Source organism: Pan troglodytes, chromosome X, assembly GCF_028858775.2.
Source record: "Pan troglodytes isolate AG18354 chromosome X, NHGRI_mPanTro3-v2.0_pri, whole genome shotgun sequence".
In the NCBI taxonomy this organism is placed as follows: Eukaryota; Metazoa; Chordata; class Mammalia; order Primates; family Hominidae; genus Pan; species Pan troglodytes.
This window is the reverse complement of record NC_072421.2, coordinates 51,844,283-51,866,223: the sequence shown is the minus strand read 5'-3', so window position 1 is coordinate 51,866,223 and position 21,941 is coordinate 51,844,283. Positions and strand designations below refer to the sequence as shown.

Here is a 21,941-nt window from a genome sequence, read left to right as displayed (position 1 = left end):
ATGAACTAAAAAAAAAATACCAAAATATATAGCAAAAGAAACAACAAGGGAATTGAAATGGCACAGTGGAAAATATTTAAGACAAATGAAAGCAGTAATGTAAGAATAGAAAAACAAAAGTGACATAAGACATAAGGAGGACAGATAACAAAACACACATGTAAATTCTACCTGAAGAGTAACTGCACTAAATGTGAATGGATTGAACTCTCCAATAAAGAGAGAGACTAGTTAAATCGACAAAAAAAGTTATGGCCCAACTATACATTATCTTCAAGAGAATGATTTTAGATTCAAAGGCACAAATAAGTTTAACGTAAAAGAATGGAAAAAGAGATACCATATAAACATTACCCAAAAAAGAGTAGGAGTGGTTATACTAATAGCAGACAAAATAGACTTTAAAACAAATATTGGTAAAACAGACAAAGAATAACATTTTGCAATCTTTAAGCTGCCAATCCATCACAAAAATATAACTATGATAAACTTACATTCATCTACCAACAGATTCCAAAAACTGACAGAACTGAAGAGAGAAATGAACAATTCAATAACATATTCTGGCTGCCTCAATATCCCACTTTCAATAACAGATAAAAACAATCAGACAGGAGATCAACAAGGAAAAAGAAGACTGCGCCTAATAGACACTATAGAACACTTAACCCAGTAACAGATGAATACACATTCTTCTCAAATGCATATTAAATATTCTCATGGAAGATAGACCATATGTTAGATCATAAAACAAGTCTCCATAAAACGGACTGAAATAATAAAAAGTATCTTCACCAACCACAATGGAATTAAATTAGAAATCAGTAACAGAAAGATATTTTGTAAAGTAATTCAAAAGTAGAAATTAAACAACACACCTCTAAATAAGCCAAAGGTCAAATAAGAAACTACACAGGAAATGAGAGAGTTCTTTGAAATTAATGAAAACTTAAACACAACCTACCAAAACATATGAGATGCAGTGAAAGCAGTATTTTTTATTGATGAAAATTTATAGTTGTAATAACTATATTACAATATCCCTTATGAATATAAACACAATAATCCTCAACAAAATACTAGCAAACCAAATTCAGACACGTATAAAAAGAACTCCACACCATGACTGAGATCTATTCTAGAAATAAAAAGCTGGATAAATATATGAAAAACAAGAAAGATCTAAAACAATGACCCTAGCTTTTCATCTTAATTAACTATAAAAAGAAAACTAAACCCAAAGCAAACAGAAGGAAGGAAGGAAATAATACAAAGACTAAGGAGTAAATAAATGACATAGAGAATCGAAAAATAATAGAGAGCCATCAATGAAAATAAAAGTTGGTACTTCCAAAAGATCAACAAAATTGACAAACCCTTAACCAGAATGACAAGAAAAAGGATAGAAGACTCAAATTACTAGAATAAGAAAGAAAGAGGGAATATTACTTCCAATCTTATTAAAAAATGCTATAAATAAGTGTATGGCAAAAAATCAGATTAACTTAAATAAAACAAACTCCTAGAAAAACAAAAACTACTGAATCTGACTTAGGAAGAAATAGATAAGATAAAGAGACCTATAACAAGTGAAGACATTGAATTAGTAATCAAAACACTACCCACAAATAAAAGCCAAGGCCAAGACAGCTTCACTGCTAAATTCTACACAAACTCCTTGAAAGGAGGGAAGACAAGGGAACACTTCCTAACTTATTCTGTGAGGCCAGTATTGTTCTGATAGCAAAACCAGACAGAGGCATTACAAGAAAAGAAACCTACAGACCAATATCCCTTATGAATATAAGCACAATAATCCTCAACAAAATACTAGCAAACTAAATTCTGACACGTATTAAAAAGAACTCCACACCATGACTGAGATCTATTCCAGAAATAAAAAGCTGGATAAATATATGAAAAGCAGTGTAATACACTATACTAACAGCATAAAAAATGAAAACCACATGACCATCTCAATGGATATAGAAAAAGCCTTTGATTAAGCCCAATAACTTTTCATAAAAAAAACCCTTAAACTAGGAACAGAAGGAAATTTCTTCAACCTGATAATGGCATCTAGGAAAAAGTCACAGAAACACCATACTTAATAATTAAAGATCAGGCCCAGGCACAGTGGCTCACGCCTGTAATCCTAGCACTTTGGGAGGCCAAGGCGGGCAGGTTGCTTGAGTCCAGGTGTTTGAGACCAGCCTGGGCAACATGGCGAAACCCAGTCTCTACAAAAAATACAAAAACTATCCGGCAAGGTGGCATGTGCCTGTAGTCTCAGCTACTTGGGGGGCTGAGGCAGGAGGATCACTTGAACCTGGGAGGTCGAGGCTGCAGTGAGCAGAGATTGCACCACTGTACTCCAGCCTGGGTGACAGAGGGAGACCCTGTCTCTAATAATAATAATAATATCAATAAATAATTAATGATCAAAAGCTTTCCCTCTAAAATCACGAAAAAGACAAGGATGTCTACTCTCTCCACTTCAACAATATACTGAAGATTCTAACAAGGGCAATTTTAAAAGAAAACACAATGAAAGGCACTTAAGTTATAAAGGAAGAAGTACAACTATCTCTATTTGTGGATGTCATGATCTTGAATGTAAAAATTCTAAGGAATCCACTAAAAACTACTAGAACTTATAAATGAGTTCAGCACAGTTGCAGGTTACAAGATCATAAACAAAAATCAATTGTAGTTCTACCTTGCAATGAAAAATCCAAAAATAAAAGTAAGAAAACAAGTCTAAGCGAAATAAGCCAGGCACAAAAAGACAAACAGCACATGATCTCACTCATTTGTGGAATCTTAAAAAAGCTGATCTCATAGAAGTACAGATTAGAATAGTGGTTACCAGAGGCTGAGGAGAGTAGAGGGAAAAAGTGGGGTGGAAGAGAGGCAGAAAGACTAGTTAAAGGGTACAAAATTACAGTTAAATAGGAGCAATAAGTTCTGTTGTTCTATTGAACAGCAGAATGACTATAATTAACAATATTGCGTTATACATTTCAAAATAACTAGTTGAAGGATTTTGAGTGTTCTTACCACAAGGAAATGATAAATGTTTGAGGTGATAATATGCTAAATACTCTGATTTGATCACTGCACAATGTATACATCTATTGAAACATCACACTGCACCCCATAAATAGAATTATTGTGTATCAATTAAACATAAAATAAAACTTAAAAAAGAAAACAAGTCCATTTACAGTAGCATAAAAGAAAAATTCAACACTTAGGAATAAATTTAGCCAAGGAGGTGAAAGACTTGTCAACAATACTGGGTATGGGGACCTTAATGTGTGGGACCACAACTTGTACACTGAAAACTACGAAATATTGCTGAAAGAAATTTAAGACCTTTAAAAATGGGAAAACACTTGGTTTCATTAATTGTAAGATTTAATATTGTTAAGATGGCAATACTCTCCAAACTGATCTATAGATTCAGTGAAATTCCTATTGAAATTCTAAATACCTTCTGTGCAGAAACAGACAAGCTGACCCTAAAATTAATACTAAAATGGAAGTAATTCAAAATGGTCAAAACACTTTTTGAAAACGTGGAACAAAGTTGGAGGAGTCATACTTCCCAATATCAAAACTTACTACAAGGCTTCAGTTACTAAGATTCTAAGGTACTAGAATAATTGTAGACATATAGACTGATGAACAGAATTGAGAGTGTAGATATAAACCCTTATATTTATGGTGAATTGACTTTTGACAAGAGTGCCAAGTATAGTCTCTCAAACAATGGTGCCAGGACAACTGGATATCTATATGCAAATGAAACTGGACCCCTAGCTCACACCACATACAAAAATAAACTCAAAAGAGATCAAAGATTTACATGTAGAAGCTAAAATTATAAAACTCACAGAAGAAAGCATAGGTGTAAATCACTGTGAACTTGATTAGGTAACAATTTTTATATAAGACACAAAAACACAAGCTATAAAAGAAAAACTAGACAGCTTGGACTTCATTAAAATGAAAAACTTTTGTACTCAAAAGACACTATCAAGAAAGTGAAAAGACAACCCATAAAATGGAAGACAACAATTGAAAATCATGTATCTGTTAGGGACCTAATACCCACAATACATAAAAAGTCATATAACTAAACAATTAAAAATATAAATAATGTAATTTAAAAAGAAGGGACTTGAATAGATATTTCTCTAAAGAAGATATACAAATAGCCGATAAGGACATGGAAATACGTTCAACATCATTAGTCATTAGGGAAATGCAAATAAGAACCTCAATCAGGTACTACTTGACACTGTGAAGAGGAAGAAGGGACCCCCATCCCAAACTTAGGTTAGATGTTGAGACTGGTTACACACACCAAGACGGTACAAGAAAGTTTAATACTTACCTAAATGAAGATTTTCTTGGTGGAGAAGGTCAGGCTTCCCAAGCAGGTAAGAAACGGCTTGACAGAACAAGGAAAGGAGACAAGCTTGGGTTTTCGTTGTGGTTAGGGCCCAGTGTAAGGCTTCCTATACACATGAAGGAGCTTCCATGGTTTGAATCTTTTCCTGACCCCCAAGGAGGGAGCAACCAGAGCTTCTTATCAATTTGTCCCGATGTGGGGCAGAGGGGAAGAAGGTGAAGCTTAAAAAAAAAGTCAGCAAACTTGAAAAAATAGAGTCAGAATCTTACAATTCACCCCTGATGTTTGTCTAATGACTGAAATGTGCCATGTTCATTTAATCAAATATACATTTGTTTAATGAAGCCAGTATGGTGCTCTGTAAGTCCTTCAGAATGAAGTCTGTAAAGAAAGTAAATGTTTTGTTGTATTCCTTCATTAAGCCCAGGACTGTATATTCTAAGAAATGAAATGAGTGCCTTCATCACTATCAATGATGCCTCAAATTCTGAAGGAAAATAAGGAGTCTCTTGGTGAGACCTTATGTTTGACCTTCACTATGTGAAGATAAATGTGTTAACTTGATTTACATTTTGGGTATCTGTGAGGTTAGAGATTCTCAGAGTTCTTTCCCCAAATGGGGCAACTCTTAGGCAGTGGCTCAAGAACCTGTAAAAATGTGCAGATGGGGCCAATTGTTGGCTAGGGCATACAGTGCTAAGGTGAATGCCTGAAGTTTGGCCAACTGTACTGACACCTGTGTTCCTGTCCTTATCAGAAGCATCATGGTTAAAGGATGAAACGCATAAGCTCTCCAGCAAACTCCATTGTATACAATGCTTGTGGTATCATCCATAAATTGTACAAACCATTGTTTTTCACTCCATTTGATCTCAAGGGGCTCTGCAGGTAGCCACATGGTCTGGGAGAGGGGTGATGGGTCCCCCAACACCATGGTATTTAGCAAGGAACTAAAGACGGGAGGCTACCCCTTCCTCCAAGTGGTATATGACAGAGGACCCAGGTTTTTCTCCATCTTGTAGCAAAGAGGCCTCAGTAGCCATGCCCAGCTTGTAGTGCCATGGCTTCCATGACCGAAGGCACAATAGGCAGCTGGATATGGAGGGTCACAGGCTGAGGGATTGTGATAGCCTCTATTTCTAAGACAGTCCACTATGCAGCTAGCAATTGTCACTCTAATGGTGTATAAAACAGGTCCAAGGATGAGAGTCTCTTGCATCAGAAACCCTTGGCAACTTATGGCAATGATGGATGTTCCAGAGGGAGAAATGAGGAAGTTGCTAAAACCTCTATGGTGAAGCGCATCTGGGGTCACTAACGATATTGTCGTTAGTGACTAATTGTCGTTAGTGTCATATTGCAATTTTGACAGATTCTAGAACCTCTTGTTGGAGGGGACCCCCATTCAAGATGAACTGATTTGTAAGAAATAGCGTAAATGGGCTTCAATAAAATTTATAAAAGAGGAATGTTTTGTCTCCAGAACACAAATGAGCCTAAAAGAAGTTGTGGGTGCTGACAGGGTCAATAGCTGCTTTTCTGACAGTGTCAGAGACAGAATGGTCTTCAGTTTAGCAAATAATGTGTAGGTATTGAAAAGTGGTAGGGCCTTGCACTACGTGTGGCACAACAGCCATACCATTTTATGAGCAATTTTGTGAGTATCTGTATTTCCTGAATGAGTGTGTCAAATAAATCTCCTCAGGGAAGGATGTCATCAATGTAATATCACACCTGTACATCTAGAAAAAGCTCGGTACAGTTAAGATCTTGCCAGCAAAGATAGTGTACAATGGCAAAGCTGTGGAGGTATCCCATGAGTAGCCAGGTACATGTTTATTGTGTCCCTTCAGAGGTGAAGGCAAACTGAGGCTGAAAGGCTATTGAAATAGGCAGTGAATAGAACATATTAGCCAAATCTATAATAGCAAAATATTTACCAGTCACAGACCGGATGGAGTCAGTAATGTCAACAATATTGGGTATGGGGACCTTAATGTGTGGGACCACAACATTAGCGTTATGGTAATCCACCATTAGGTGCCATTCATTTGAAGTTTAAGAACAAGCCAAATTGGGTTGTTAATGGAGAAGACATGGGGATAATCACCCTTTCACCAAATAGGCCTTGTATCATGGGTTTCCGTATTTGTAGACTTATTCTAATTTACAGTGGGCTGTATTAACCTATTTTAACTGGGGGTATAGTCCTTGGGATCTCACATTGTCAAACGGATTCACATGTGCCAAATACTTAATTTTATCACTCATTGGATCAGAGTGCTCATACCCACTATGGGATATTTTAAGGCAATGAATGGTACAAATGTGAGGAATTCAGGCAAGGCAATAGTTCTGATAGTTAATGTGAGGTATACTTGTTTATCTCTTTCCTGTTCAGGAACTCCCCTTAGATTACAGGAGGCACCTTGATTAAATATAGTGGGATCCTGACATAATAACCAATTTGAGCCCCAGTAGTAATTAAGGTCATGAAGTTTTGCCACCCACTGCATTTCAACACCAATCAGCACCCTTTTATCTTTTTGCTCTTTTAGTAAAATTTTTCCATAAATTCTGGATTCTAATTGGGTCAAATTGTGGATCTCCGTTTCTGTTTGTTTCCTCTGCCTCTCATATCTGTTTTTTTTTTCTTTCTTTTACAATCGTGTCACTTAGCAATGGAGATACATTCTGAGAAATGCCATGTGTCATTAGGTGATTTCATCACTGTTGTGCGAATATCACAGAGTGTACTTACACAAACCTAGATGGTATACACTACTACACACCTGTGTTATATGGTATGGACTATTGCTCCTAGACTACACACCAGTACAGCAGGTTACTGTACTGAATACTGTAGGCAATTTTAACACAATTTGTGTATCTGTGTATTTTTGTATCTGTGTATCTAAACCTACCTAAACATAGAAAAGGTACAGTAAAAATATGGTATAAAAGACAAAAATATGGCCAGGCGTGGTGGTTCACGCTTGTAATCCCAGCACTTTGGGAGGCCCAGGCAGGCAGATCACTTGAGGCCAAGAGTTCGAGACCAGCCTGGCCAACATGGTGAAACCCCATCTCTATTAAAAATACAAAAATTAGCCGGGCATGGTAGCAGGCATCTGTAATCCCAGCTACTCGGGAGGGCGAGGCAGGAGAAATCACTTGAACCTGGGAGGAGGAGGTTACAGTGAGCAGAGATCGCACCATTGCATTCCAGCCTGGGCTACGAGAGTCAAACTCCATCTCAAAAAAAAAAAAGACAAAATATGGTACACTTGTACTGGGCACTTACCATGAATAAAGCTTGCAGGACTGGAAGTTGTTCTGGGTGGGTCAGTGAATGAGTGGTGAGTGAATGTGAAGGCCTAGGACATTACTGTACACTAATGTGCACTTTAGTACACTTAGGCTACACTAAAATCATTTTTTAAACATTTATTTCAATAATAAATTAAGCTTAGCTTTCTATAACTTTTTACTTATAAACTTTTTTAAATTTTGTAAAGCTTTTTGACTCTTTTGTAATGATGCTTAGCTTTTAAAACACAAACACATGGCCGGGCACAGTGGCTCACATCTGTAATCTCAGCACTTTGGGAAGCCGAGATGCGCGGATCACCTGAGGTCAGGAATTCGACACCAGCCTGACCAACATGGAGAAACCCCGTCTCTACTAAAAATACAAAATTAGCCGGGCATGGTGGCACACGCCTATAATCCCAGAACTCCGGAGGCTGAGGCAGGAGAATCGCTTGAACCCGGGAGGCGGAGGTTACAGTGAGCCGAGATTGCACCGTTGCACTCCAACCTGGGCAACAAAAGCAAAACTCCATCTTAAAAAAAAAAAAAAAATTATACAGCTATACAGAAATACTTTCTTTCTTTATATTATTATTCTATAAGCTTGTTTAAAATTTTTTATTTCTTAAACTTTTTTCTTAAAAACTAAGATACACACAAATTAGCCTAACCCTACACAGTCACGATCACCAATATCACTGTCTTCCACCTCCACATCTTGTCCCACCGGAAGTTCTTCAGGGGCAATAACACACATGGAGCTGTCATCTCCTATAACAATGCCTTCTCCTGGAATACCTCCTGAAGGACCTGTCTGTGGCTCTTTTATAGTTAACTTTTTTTTTAATAGGTAGAAAGACTACATTTTAAAATACTGATAAAAATTATGGTATAGTAAATACATAAACATGGTTGTTTTTCATCTTTTTTTTTTGAGACAGGGTCTCGCTCTGTCACCCAGGCTGGAGTGCAGTGGCACAATCTTGGGTCACTGCAAGCTCTGCCCCCCAGGTTCAAGCGATTCTCATGCCTCAGCCTCCAGAGTACCTGGGACCACAGGCGTGCGTCACCACGCCCAGCTAATTTTTTTTTTTTTTTTTTTTAAGAGAGAGGTTTTCACCCTGTTGGCCAGACTGGTCTCAAACTCCTGACTTCAAGTGATCTGCCTGCCTCGGCCTCCCAAAGTGCTGGGATTACAGGCATGAGCCACCACACCTAGCTGTTTTTTTATCATTATCAAGTATTATGTACCATATATAATGGTACTTGTTCTAGTTTTATATGACTGGTACTACAGGCTTCTTTACACCAACATCACCATAAATACGTGAGTAACGCATTGCACTACAATGTTACAACAGCTATGACATCACTAGATGACAGGAATTTTTCGGCTCCATTATAGTCTTATGAGACCACCATCCTCATATGTGATCTGTCATTGACCAAAACATCATAATGCTGTACATGGCTGTACTTGTTTTTTTGTTGCTGTTGTTACTGGATATATTTCTGGGGGGTCCCTAACCTGCTCATATTTATAAATGTCTTCCTGCAGAAAGTCTCAAATCAGCACTGTCACTGTAAGGGGCCTCCCCAAAGGCAATGGTGGCCATATAAGATTAAAGGACTAGGAGCTTTATGGGTTTGAATTACCCCTTTCTCCATGCTACAGGGGTGCCACTAATGTTTTTCCCTACAATCCTGAAGATCAGGATCTTTGTTGCAACAGAAGCACAGGTGGTGGTGGCGGCAGTGGCAGCGGCGGCGGCGGCGGCGGTAGCAGCAGTGGCAGTGGCAGCAGCAGCAGCAACAGCCATAACAACGGAGGTATTTAAGGGTTCTAGTGAGTCATTTGTGCTTCGAAGTCCAGACCCCAGCAAGCCACATAATAGCTGTTTCTTTTCTCTTTTCTCTCTCTTTTTTTCACTCCCTGATGACTGCTCTCAAGAGCGACCACCCAATGGGCAGTCAGCTGTCAGGGTCAGAGCCTAATTGAGACACAAAACCAGCTAGTCATAGACATGGTTTTCCTCCTGAGCCTAGCATCAGTCACAGCTTTACGTTAAGACACACAGATAGGTCTGGGCTGAGACACATGATCCAGGGCTACTTTAAGGATCCCATACTACTGTTCCTCAATGTCCATTAAATTACCTAAACTTCCAAGTTAGCTAAATCTGTAAGAGAGGTTCTACAGGAGTCAACAATACAACACAGCACAGTACAACTAAAAAACTAGCTACCCTTGCAAGCTCAATGTTTATGCTTGCCATCAGAACCAATTAGTGAGCCAAAGCAATTAAGGAAAGATACTCCCTTCCCCCCATGATGGCTGTCATTATCTGAGCACCAAGCTCACTGTGCCAATTGTTCTTGCCATCCTGGCAGAAGAAGGAGGGACCCCACCCAAATTTTGATTCCAGTGTTCAGATTGATAACACCTCACACACAAAGAGGGTATGAAAATGTTTACTACTTACTTACATAAACAATGCATTTCTGGGGACAGCAAGGCAAGTCTCCTAAGCAGGTTAGAAAAAGCAAGGAAAGGAAACTAAATTGAGTTTTTACTGTGGTTAAAGGATGAGGCAGGAGTGAGGGTTCTTACATTCAGGAAGACACTTGCATGATTTGAATCTCTTGCTAGCTCCAAAGGATGAAGCACTCATGCTTTCTAATTAACTTGCCCAGTTGTGGAGCAGAAAATGAAGAGGGAGAGGTGAGGCTTAAAAGATGTCAGCAGTTAGCAGAACATGGTGGCTCACACCTGTAATCCCAGCACTTTGGGAGGCAGAGGCGGGTGGGTCACCTGAGGTCGGAAGTTCGAGACCAGCCTGACCAACATGGAGAAACCCCGTCTCTATTAAAAATACAAAATTAGCCAGGCATGGTGGCACATGCCTGTAATCCCAGCTACTCAGGAGGCTAAGGCAGGAGAATCGGTTAAACCCGGGAGGTGGAGGCTGTGGTGAGCTGAGATGGCACCATTGCACTCCAGCCTGGGCAACAAGAGTGAAAGTCTGCCTCAAAAAAAAAAAAAAAAAAGATGTCAGCGGTTAAATATTATATTTTAAAAATTAAGTGAGATTCTTTATTATATATACTCACTAAGATGGTTGTAATTTAAAAAAAAAAAAAGGAAAACAACAAGTGTTAGCAAGGATGTGGAGAAATTGGAACCTTATACATTCCTGGTGGGAATTTAAGTGGTAGAGCCATTTTGGAAAAGAGTTTGGCAGTTCTTCAAAGAGTTAAATATAGAGTTACTATCAATTTCACTCCTAGGCATATACCCCAGAGAAATGAGAAGAACATATGTTTGCACAAAAACGTATACCAGAAGTTCACAGCAGCATTATTCATAATAGCCAAAAAGTAGAAACAACTCATCTGTCCATCTACAATCTGATGAATGAATACATAAAAGGTGGTATACTCATACAATGGAATATCTTTCAGCCATGAAAAGGAATGGAAATACTAAGACATGCTATAATATGGATAAACTTTGAAAACACTATGCTAACTGGAAGAAGTGAGACACAGAAGGCCACATATTGCAAGACTCTAATTATATGAAATGTTCAGAATAGGGAAATTCAGAGAGACAGAGAGTATATTAGTGGTTGCCATGGGCTGGGAGAATGGGGACACCATTTATAAAACTATTCCTTTCCATTTGCCCCTTTTCCTTAGCTTTACTAGACCACAGAGTAACCTCTAAATTGCCCATTATTTTAGGTACTTTCAAGCTCAAGGCTAAATGGCATATCCAGTCAGCTACTTTACATCGTCTAAATGACCAATGACCACTTGCTCTCTGGTCCCACTCACAGCTTTTTTTTGTCAAAATTCAGTTCTTTTATTTATTTATTTATTTATTTATTTATTTTTATTATTATACTTTAAGTTTTAGGGTACATGTGCACTTAATATGGTCTCTTCTAGAAAGCCTTCTCTGAGCCCTTAAGGTAGGTTAGAGGTCCTTCCTCTATGTCTCTACTGCCAGCACCACACCTTGGTCTCTCCTCTAGCATAGCACCGCTGTTGCAATGTCTATGTCTACCTCACTCAGTTGAAAACATGTTTAAGTCAATTACATGTTCTCATTATCCAGCTAGTCATCAGTATGTTTTTAGTTAATTGACTGATTAATTAATTAATGATCTGTCTTTTCTAAGACTTATCAATCCATCCTAAGGCTTGCAATCTATCTTCCCCCTACTGCTCTCCCATCACATCTGACGTTCTCAGACACTGTATGTTTTCCTTTCTCACCTTCTCTGACTCCCCGCTTGTTCACTCATACTTCTTGCCTTTCAGGACTCTGGGAACATATTATTCTTATAATAAAGAAGACAAATAGAGAGAATGAAAAGTAGTAATCTACTCCCACTTCCCCTTTAATCTACTGTTTCACTGCTCTCCTTCCCACCTGGAATCTTTTCTTTGTGACCTCTAGAATCCCCCTTCTTAAAAAATAAGCTTCCCCACATTCTTCAATGATTTCTAGAACACCCCTTCACCTCCTGGCCACATATGAGATGTGGTTCCCTCCTAAGCCTAGTGATTCTCCCACACTCACGGTCCCAAAATTCCCAACTGGTAAACCATAGCACTCCGGTAAACCACAAACCTGTGTTTAACATACTATTCATGCAGTATCTGTCAGATGGATAGCCTCAGGTGCAACATGCTGTAAAATGTAACAGGTATAGTATAATGTCCAATTGGTAATAAAGAGAGATGACATGTTTTCTGGAACAACTTTGCCTTGTGAGTATGTAAGGGGCTGTAATTATGGTATTAAACAGGTTGACACAAATAGCAGCCAAAGAATGAAGGGAGATGAAGAGCCACAATAAATACGCCACTATATTTTTAATGTCATATCTTGAAAATTCAGATTCTTAACACGTATAAAGCAAAATAATAGTAAAAAATAAAGAAGCAGCGAACTAAAACACGAAATAGACATCTCCTAACTGTAACTATGCTTTAATATTAATGAAATAACTAAAAAATATGATCAGGTCCAAGAAGTACATTAAATACTAATTTTAATTAGAATTTGGATTATTTCATTATCAGATTTAAAATAAAAATCAACAACACATACATACAACATTTTACATCTTCATGTCTGTGGTAAATAGACTATTTTGTCAATCTTCTGAAAACTGAAAAACTTACACAATTATGTTCCCATCATAACCAAGTACATATACGCCTTTCCTTGACTATATCAAGATTCCCCCCTACTTCTTCCAGTTTGCTGACTGGAACACTCTTCATTACTCTTCTACCTTCATACCTCATTTACTCACCAGTATCAAGCATTATCTTCCCTTTCCAAAGCATTTTGGGATGTCCTCTCTGTGCTCCTATAGCCCATTTGCCTACGCCCAGAGTATGCTCAATGTCTAAAGAGTATGAACACAGTACTGTTCACTGCTCTTTAGACACTGCGTATTTGCTCATATCCACACTAGAATGAGTCTTCTCCAAGGACAGGAGACCAGTCAGGTTTACCCTCACATTCCCTGTGCCCAGCATAAGACCAGATACATGATAGTAAGCATTCTATAAATTTTTGCTGAATGAATGACTACAGAAACAAATGAAAGCCATGTTTAGCGAATTTTCAATAAAATGCTGCAAGAGTCATTCCGATGTATTCACAATAGCAGGGAAAAGAGCACAACAAAAGATCAGGTAGCATGACTTTTAAAATAATAATCCCCTGAGTATTCCCATCTTAGTTTCTAAATACCAAGGTTCACTGAAAAATTACATAGTTCCTTGTAAAATGGCTAATTCCAGGGGTGGGGCAGGGAGTGTACATGATGAGCCTAAAATAGCTTACGCCAAAAAGCAAGGACGCCAACAAAGACTAACGAGATAATGTGAAAAAAAACATAGAAGTGAAAACAGAAGGGGCTCCTAATTTATAAGATGACACTGTTTAAGCATTAAAAAATGACCACAATGGGTTGATACACTTAAAATACATAAAAATCCATGAATTCCTAATGATATTAAAGAAAACAGTGGCGGTTGCTAAGAAACCAACTCATTACTATGAACACTGATAAATGAAAAAAAGCAGCAGCGGCAGCATCATTTATCTTGATTATTATGAAATATACTTCAGGACAAAAAATAGCTGATAAGGAAAAAGTCTTCTTTATAAAGTAATTCCAGTTAATAATGCAGAAAGATTGAAAGAATTAAATATCACCATTTTTCAACCTCTACAGAAATAATGAATCTAGGCAATTATCATCAATGGCTGCTAAAACCAACAGAAGAAAGGTTGGTGGGAAAAGCTACAATGGAGAGATCAGCCCGACAACACCCTGAAATGACAAATCAATCCCAGCATCAATTTAAAAAAAGATAAAATTAGACATGATAAAATACAATAGAAAGTAAACAGCACTGCCTAAAATGAGTCTTTCTCTTAAAAAATAATCAAAATTGAATCTAATCGAGCCTCTAGCTCTAAATGTCAGTAAATAGGAAACACGAGGATGAGAAAACAAAATAAATGCCACCTCAAGGAAGCAATCATCTAAATCCAGATGAGACAGTCTATAGAACTAATGACGTAGTTTCTTGAATTAATCAACGATCTTTCAAAAAGGAGACTAAGGGGCCGGGCGCGGTGGCTCATGCCTGTAATTAATCCCAGCACGCTGGGAGGCAGAGGCGGGTGGATCACAAAGTCAGGAGGTCGAGACCATCCTGGCTAACACAGTGAAACCCCGTCTCTACTAAAAATACAAAAAATTAGCCGGGCATGGTGGCAGGGGCCTGTAGTCCCAGCTACTCGGGAGCCTGAGGCAGAAGAATGGCGTGAACCCGGCAGGCGGAGATTGCAGTGAGCAGAGATCGCGCCACTGCACTCTAGCCTGGGCGACAGAGTGAGACTCCGTCTCAAAAAAAAATAAAATAAAATAAAATAAAATGAAAAGGGGACTATGCAAGAGCTTTATAAGACTTAAGAGAAAAACACCCATTGGCAATAAATGGTCCTTGTTTGGATACTGACTTAACAAAGCTACTGTATAACTATAACTTTAAGACAATTCACCAGGCACAGAGCAAGACTCCGTCTCAAAAAAGAGAAAAAAGAAAGAAATTATTATTTATCTTACTAAGTATAATAATGACGTGGTGGTTACTTAATGCACCTATGAATTAGAGATACATACTGAGTTATTCACCTGTGTAATGACATATCTGGGATGTGGAAAAAAATGGGTGAGAATAGATAAAACAAAACTTGCCAGTTTTGGCAAAATGTTGTTAATTATTGAAGCTGGGGAATGGATACATTCATGTTTATTTTACTATTTTTTTTTCTAAGGCAGGGTCTCACTCTGTCGCCCAGGCTGGAGTGCACTGGTGCAATCACAGCTGTCTTCAGCCTCAAACTCCCCAGCTCAAGCGATCCTCCCCCCTCAGCCTCCCAAGTAGCTGGGACTACAAGCACATGCCACCATGTCCAGCTAATTTTTAAATTTTTTGTGGAGATGGGGTCTCACTTTGTTGCCCAGGCTGTTCTAAAACTCCTGGGCTCAAGTTGTCCTCCCACCTCGGCCTCCCAAAGTGCTGGGATTACAGGGGTGAGTCACCATGCACAGCCTATTTTACTATTTTCTACTTTGAATATATTTGAAAATGTATGTAACAAAAGAGAAAAGACACAGAAGCCAATGTGAATGTGAATGGGCTCCCACTTGCCATGATTGGACAGTTGGAACAACAGAAGAAATAATGACTGCAATGGATTGAAAAGTACTAAATATATAAATATTCACAAGTTCAACAAAGGAGAGAAAATAACACCAATAAAATCCCCAAAAACTTAACAATACATTAATCTAGGTTGGATGATAGTTTTAAATACCAGCTTACAAAGGCTTATTGAGGAAAACAAATTTGAAAAGATTAGGTATTTGTTGATATTAGGGAATCATTAATTTTCCTTAGTGAGATAATGGTAATTAATTACTACAAAGTAATGCTAATATTAGGAGATGAATGCTGAGATATTTAAGGGTGACGTGCCATGATATCTGCTCCCTAAACTGATCTGTTAGATGGTATCTCAATCAGAATGCCAAGAAGAATGTTTGTAGAAATTGACTAGCTCTAAAACATATAAGGAAAAAGACCAGGAATAACCAAGGCATTATTGAAGAAAAAGAACAAAAGTGTAAGACTCACATAACCATACATAAGGCATGTTGTGAAGTTACATTAATTAAGACAGTGGTATTCATACAAGGATAGACAAACCAAACTGAACAGAATTCAGAACTATATCAAATTATTGATTTATATATTTGAGTTAATGAAAAGGATGGCACTACAAAAGGGAAAGAATGATCTTTTCAATAAGTGGTTTGGGGTTGACTGAATGTCACTTCAACAACAAAAAAAGGGGCCTTTACATATACCCATACTGACAATATACACAAAAATCAATTACAGATTATAAACATAAATATGAAAGGTTAAACAATAACACAGCCTAGGAAACTATCTTCATGACCTTGGGAAATACAAAAGTTTCCTAATCAGTACAAAGGAGCACTAACCATAAATGAAAAAAAATAATGAACGGAATGATATTAGAATTCAGATATTCAGTTCATCAAAAGACACCATGAAGAGACTGAAGATACAAGCCACTGAGATTTGTAATACATATATCTGACAAAGCATTCACATCCTTAATATAGAAAGAGCTCCTATAAATCAATAAAAAAAAAGTTAGCCCAGGAGAAAAAGTAGTCAAAAGATTTGAACAGGCACCTCATAAAAAATATCCAAAGACTAACAAACTTATGGAAAGGTCCATCATCAGAGAAATGCGAAATAAAACCACAGTGAGATACCATTCATAACCATTAGAATAGCTACCAAGACAAAGGCAAGTGTTGGCAATATTCTAGAGCAACTTCCAGTCTGAAAAATTTCTGGCCAGGTGCAGTGGCTCAGGCCTGTAATCCCAGCACTTTGGGAGGTGGAGGCTGGAGAATCACGAGGTCAGGAGTTCGAGACCAGCCTGGCCAACATGGTGAAACCCCATCTCTACTAAAAATACAAAAAATTAGCTGGGTGTAGTGGCGGTCACCTGTAATCCCAGCTACTCGGGAGGCTGAGGCAGGAGAATCACTTGAACCCGGGAGGCGAAGGTTGCAGTGAGCTGAGATCACGCCACTGCACTCCAACCTGGGCGACAGAGCAAGACTTTGTCTCAAAAAAAAAAAAAATTATGTTAGGAGTCTTCTCGTACAATCACCTTGGAAAGCTGGCTGGCAGTATTTACTAAAATTAATCATATACATAACCTGTGATTCAGCAATTCTACTCTTAGGTATATGTCCAACAGAAATGTGTGAATATATCACCAAAAGACATGTACTAGAATGCTCACAATACTATTTGCAAGCTGAAAATGAAAACAACAAAAATGTCATCTACAATAAAAGGGTAACTACATTGTGGTACATTCATACAATGGAATAGCAATGAAAATAGAGGAATTACTACTACACTCAATAACATGGATGAATCTCAAAAACAAATCCTCAAGCCAAAAAATTAACACAAACTGTGTTACTTTTTAAAGTTTAAAAACAGACAAAATTATTATTATACAATGACAGAGGCCAGGATTGTGATTAATTTGGAATAGTAACAAATAAGGGATACATTTAGGGGCTTTCAAAATTTCCCGATCTTGATGCTGGTTACACAGCTGAGTTCACTTTGTGAAAATGCTTTGAGTTGGCCGGGCGCGGTGGCTCACGCCTGTAATCCCAGCACTTTGGGAGGCCCAGGCGGGTGGATCACGAGGTCAGGAGTTCGAGACCAGCTTGGCCAACATAGTGAAACCCCGTCTCTACTAAAAGTAAAAAAGTTAGCCAGGCATGGTGGCATGTGCCTGCAATCCCAGCTACTCGGGAGCCTGAGGCAGGAGAATCGTTGGAACCCAGGAGGTGGAGGTTGCAGTGAGCCAAGATTTCACCACTGCACTCCAGCCTGGGGGACAGAGCAAGACTCCATCAAAAAAAAAAAAGAAAAGAAAAGAAAATGCTTTGAGCTGTACACTTAGGACAATGTGCACTTTTCTGCATGTATTTACATTTACTTAAAATAATGCCTGCAAGTGTCAAATGGTTCAGCCAAAATAGATAAAAAAATAGATAGATGGATGGATAAATGGATGGATGGACGGATGGACGGATGGATGGATGGATGGATGCATGGAGAAAGAGAGTGAGTAATAGAGAGAGTGAGCTAATATGGCAAAGGTTAACAGTTGTTGAATCTAGGTCCAGAATATAAAAGTTTTCATTGTACTCTTCTTTCAACTTCTGCTTGTTTAATTTTTTATTTAAAAATATTCTGGTAAAAAGAGGCATTATTCATGCCTCTCAGAGCTTAATATTTATAATTAGGGAGTAATTCAAGCACCTGATATGATCTAAGTTGTGAAAGAAGCACAAAAAATAAAATTTCTATACCCGGATTGTCTTATAAAATAATAAAATATTCTGTATATTTTTTATTTCTCATTAAGAAACAGATAGAGAGAACCAGACCAGGACTGAGTGCCTGAAAAACCTTAACTCCATAAACTGTACCACAGTTTAGCAAGTTACTACATACCTCCTAGTCTTGGTTTTAGCATTAGTAAAATGACAATGATAATACTGACCTTAGAGAATAGTGTTGAACATTAGGGGGAAAGCCATATTTAAAAGTTTTATCTTTTATAAACAAGCACTGAATTCATTTCACTTTACCGTACCAAATATTTATGGACAACATATTATGAACACAAAGTGGTAAGAGCAGCGAGAGAGATAATCAAATATCCTGTAGGATAGCACACAATGCACCAGCAATCAACAAACTGAGGATGAGGTGGGTATGGAGATAGTGATATGTCTTCCTAAAGAGGCTGACAAGTCGCCTAAATGGTAGCAAGAAGCTAGCCAGGAGGAAGAGAATATGAGAAATTAATGTGAATGGATCAGGTTATTTGAGTATGCAGAGCGTTGAATTAATGCTATGCAGAAAAGTGACCACTAGGGGAATGGGAAGGTGGGGGCGGGTTAGGAAACAGAGTGAACAAATGCAAAGACTATGACATAAATCCTGTTTTCCCATTAATATCTGCATAGTGTGTGCCCTCAGTTCCTTCAGGTTCCTGCTCAAATATCACCTTACCAGTGAAGCCTTCCTGCCCATCCTATCTAAAATAGTAGAACCCGTCCACATTACAACCTATTACATATTTATTTCTTTTTTTGTTTTTTCTTTTTTATTTCTTCATGTATTTTTTTGTTTTGTTCATTTAACACCAGTGCCACTTGCCAATATATATTGTTTATATATTAAGTTATTGTCTGTCTCCCAGCTATAGTTTAAAAGACTTTGTTTTTGTTATCCACTGTTGTATCTCCAGTGCTGAGAACACTGTCTGGCAAATAAAAATTATTCAATAAAAAATTATTGAATGAATGGATGGATGCACAGTGGGTTGAAACAAGTGTGATAATATTTAAATGCTGTGTAATAATGATTTGAATAGAGTATAAAGAGACATCAGCAATACTCTTTCCTAAGTGTTTTGGTGTCACAAAAGCTCTGCCTCATTGTTTATTCTTAAATAAAAACTATACATGGCCTAGAAAAGATAATCACCCCTTAGTCTGGCAAGCATAACACACAGGAAGGAGTCCACTGCTTGTTCAAAGAGAACTTTGGTTAAATTCCTCGTTAGATCCTGATAGAGCCTGGAAAACTCTGTTTCTCAGCATAAATTTAATGATCATTTCGGTATTGTGATTATTATTTAATAACTAATGTTCTCACAAGATAAATTTGACATGGTAACAAATGTAATAGAAAAGTACATTTCACATTGCAACAAATAGATTATGTAATACTTGCAAAGCTCTGAGAAAAAGTCTTCGTCTGCAAAATGTCAGCTTGCTGTTTAATGTTGCTATCAGAGACCAGAAAAGAAATTGCATAATAAACTCAACTCATATAAAGTAATAAATTTGTGACTGGATGCCATTCCTGTCAACCATTTCACTGCTAAGAGAAGTTTTACAGGGGATGGGGAAGCTTACGCTGAAGCTGAAACCAGGTTATAGGTATAATCCACTATGTTTGCCCCCCAAAATCTGAGGTTTCAATTCTATGGCAACATAAAAAAATAAATGCAATGTGTAGAAGACTGAAACCTGTGCAATAGTATCTAAATGATGTGTAATTTTGTTTAGAGTTAAAAAAAAAAAAGAACATCATTTGGACAAGTGCCTATGCCTCTTAGGGCTCTAAGGTTTCTGCTTCTTTGCTTATACTTTAAAAGAACCAAAAAAAAAAAAAAAGCCTTGACCTTGAAGTCACACCTACTGTTGCAAAGTACGTAATTTACTGGTCTCCGCGGAAGGGGAACAGGAAAGACCAAAGGCCAGCAGGGGGAGTAAAACAGAGGGTAGGAAGGGGCTCTCAAAGAGTCGCAGGTTAAAAGGATGGGGGGCAGAAGGCGGAGGTGAGAAGTAGGAGGTAGGAGTGACCTGTGGTAGAGGGAATGACGCTGGCTCAGACCAGAGAAGAGGATACGGGATAAAGAGGAGAGGTGAAGCATGACCAGGAGTCAAGCGGTTAAAGGGACCACCAGAGTGAGGAGGTGAGGCAGGAGCGGGCCCCCCATCTCCGGAGGAGAAGGGAGGAGATAGCGAGGCGATCAGAACCACAGGCGTCAGAAGCATCCTTCATACAACGCACGCGGGGATGAATTCTCCTTTCCACCCCACGGTGAGGCACAAAAGGAGGTTTCCCTGGAGTGTATGGGGATTTATTTGTGAGAATTACCAAGTCCCCTTCTTTACACTCACCTTGACGAAGAAGGCAGCAACGATGGCGTGACCGGAAGTGCTGTCCTCTTTTGTTTGGCGGAAGCTTTAGCTTCTGCAGCCGCCACCCCCTCCTTCACTTCAGGCAACTTCCTGTGCCTCTCTAGCAAGCTCTGCAATGCTCTATCTCATTGACTCCCTCCCTAGATCAACGCCTACATTGTGATGTAAACCGGCAGGGAGAGAGAATCACTAACTTTTTACAAATCCTAATTCTAGTCGTGCCAGGAGCTGCAGTATCTCTGCCAAATCCCTCATGTACAATTCGCCACCTCTCCTTGTTGATTCGCCTTAGAAATATCTCCCTTCATCTTAGTCCCTTAACTCAGGCCTCATTTTCTCTGTCTTGGATGTCTACAGTTACGTATTTACCAAACTGATTTACTGTTTTCTGGCACACCACTTTTAAAAAGTTCATTTGTATTAGCGGTATACTTCAATTTCAAGCTTTTTACAAAAATCTTCAATCTAAATCATTTTTGCTTTGAGATCGTATCCAGAGTTACATACCGTATTCAAATATCCAAAGAATAAACGTGGACTCATTTAGAAAGCATTCTTGCAATATTTTACATACTCTCCAAGAAAAGGAAGAAAATGAAAACTGAAAAAAATGTTTCAATAATAAAAATCCGTACTCTGGTTAAATACTTTCAGAACAAGTTTAGAACTGAATTATTTATTGCCACTACCTCCAGAAAGTTCTCCTGGCCCCCAAATCTGCGCCACAATTCTCACCACAGGGGAGGATCTCTTGTGGTTATTTTTAGTCAGTCCACAAGTATATACTGAGCACCTACCATGTCCCAAATACTATGCTACACCCAGAGACACTACACTAGGATCCCAGAGCCTAGAGCTAAAGATGACATTTAAACACTTAAGAGCCTAGCATAAAATACGTGTTTATCAATGTTTGTTAAATGAATAAATGACCAAAATGTGGTCAGAGCAAAGAAGGAAACTAGCAATAAGGTCGGTCCTTAGTTTTGCTGGTACTTTTACAATTTATTTCAACAATTTGACTCACGTTTCCCACTAAGCACTGCTTTAGCTGCATCCCACCAATCTTTATATTTTGTATTTTGATATTTTTGTATATTGATTCTAATTTAGTGCAAAATGATCTCTAATTTTACCTTTGTAGTTCCTCCTTTTTTTTTTTTTTTTTTTGAGACAGGGTTTCACTCTGTTGTCCAGGCTGGAGTGCAGTGGCATGATAATAGTTCACTATAACCTCAAACTCCTAAGCT

At 38.2% G+C, this 21,941-nt stretch overlaps 1 protein-coding gene across 2 annotated transcripts in view; it reads right to left on the bottom strand.

Moving 5' to 3' along the window:
• Positions 1 to 20,796, bottom strand: part of MAGED1 (MAGE family member D1) — a 99,261-nt gene extending 78,465 nt beyond the window's left edge. Inside the window, exon 1 of one of the 2 annotated variants that reach the window (XM_003317464.5) lies at positions 20,671 to 20,796. The gene's annotated coding sequence lies outside the window, so the exon portion shown is untranslated. The remainder of the gene's footprint in view (positions 1 to 20,670) is intronic. The other variant, XM_054676291.2, reaches the window with a different exon arrangement.
• Positions 20,797 to 21,941: the final 1,145 nt, after the last annotated feature.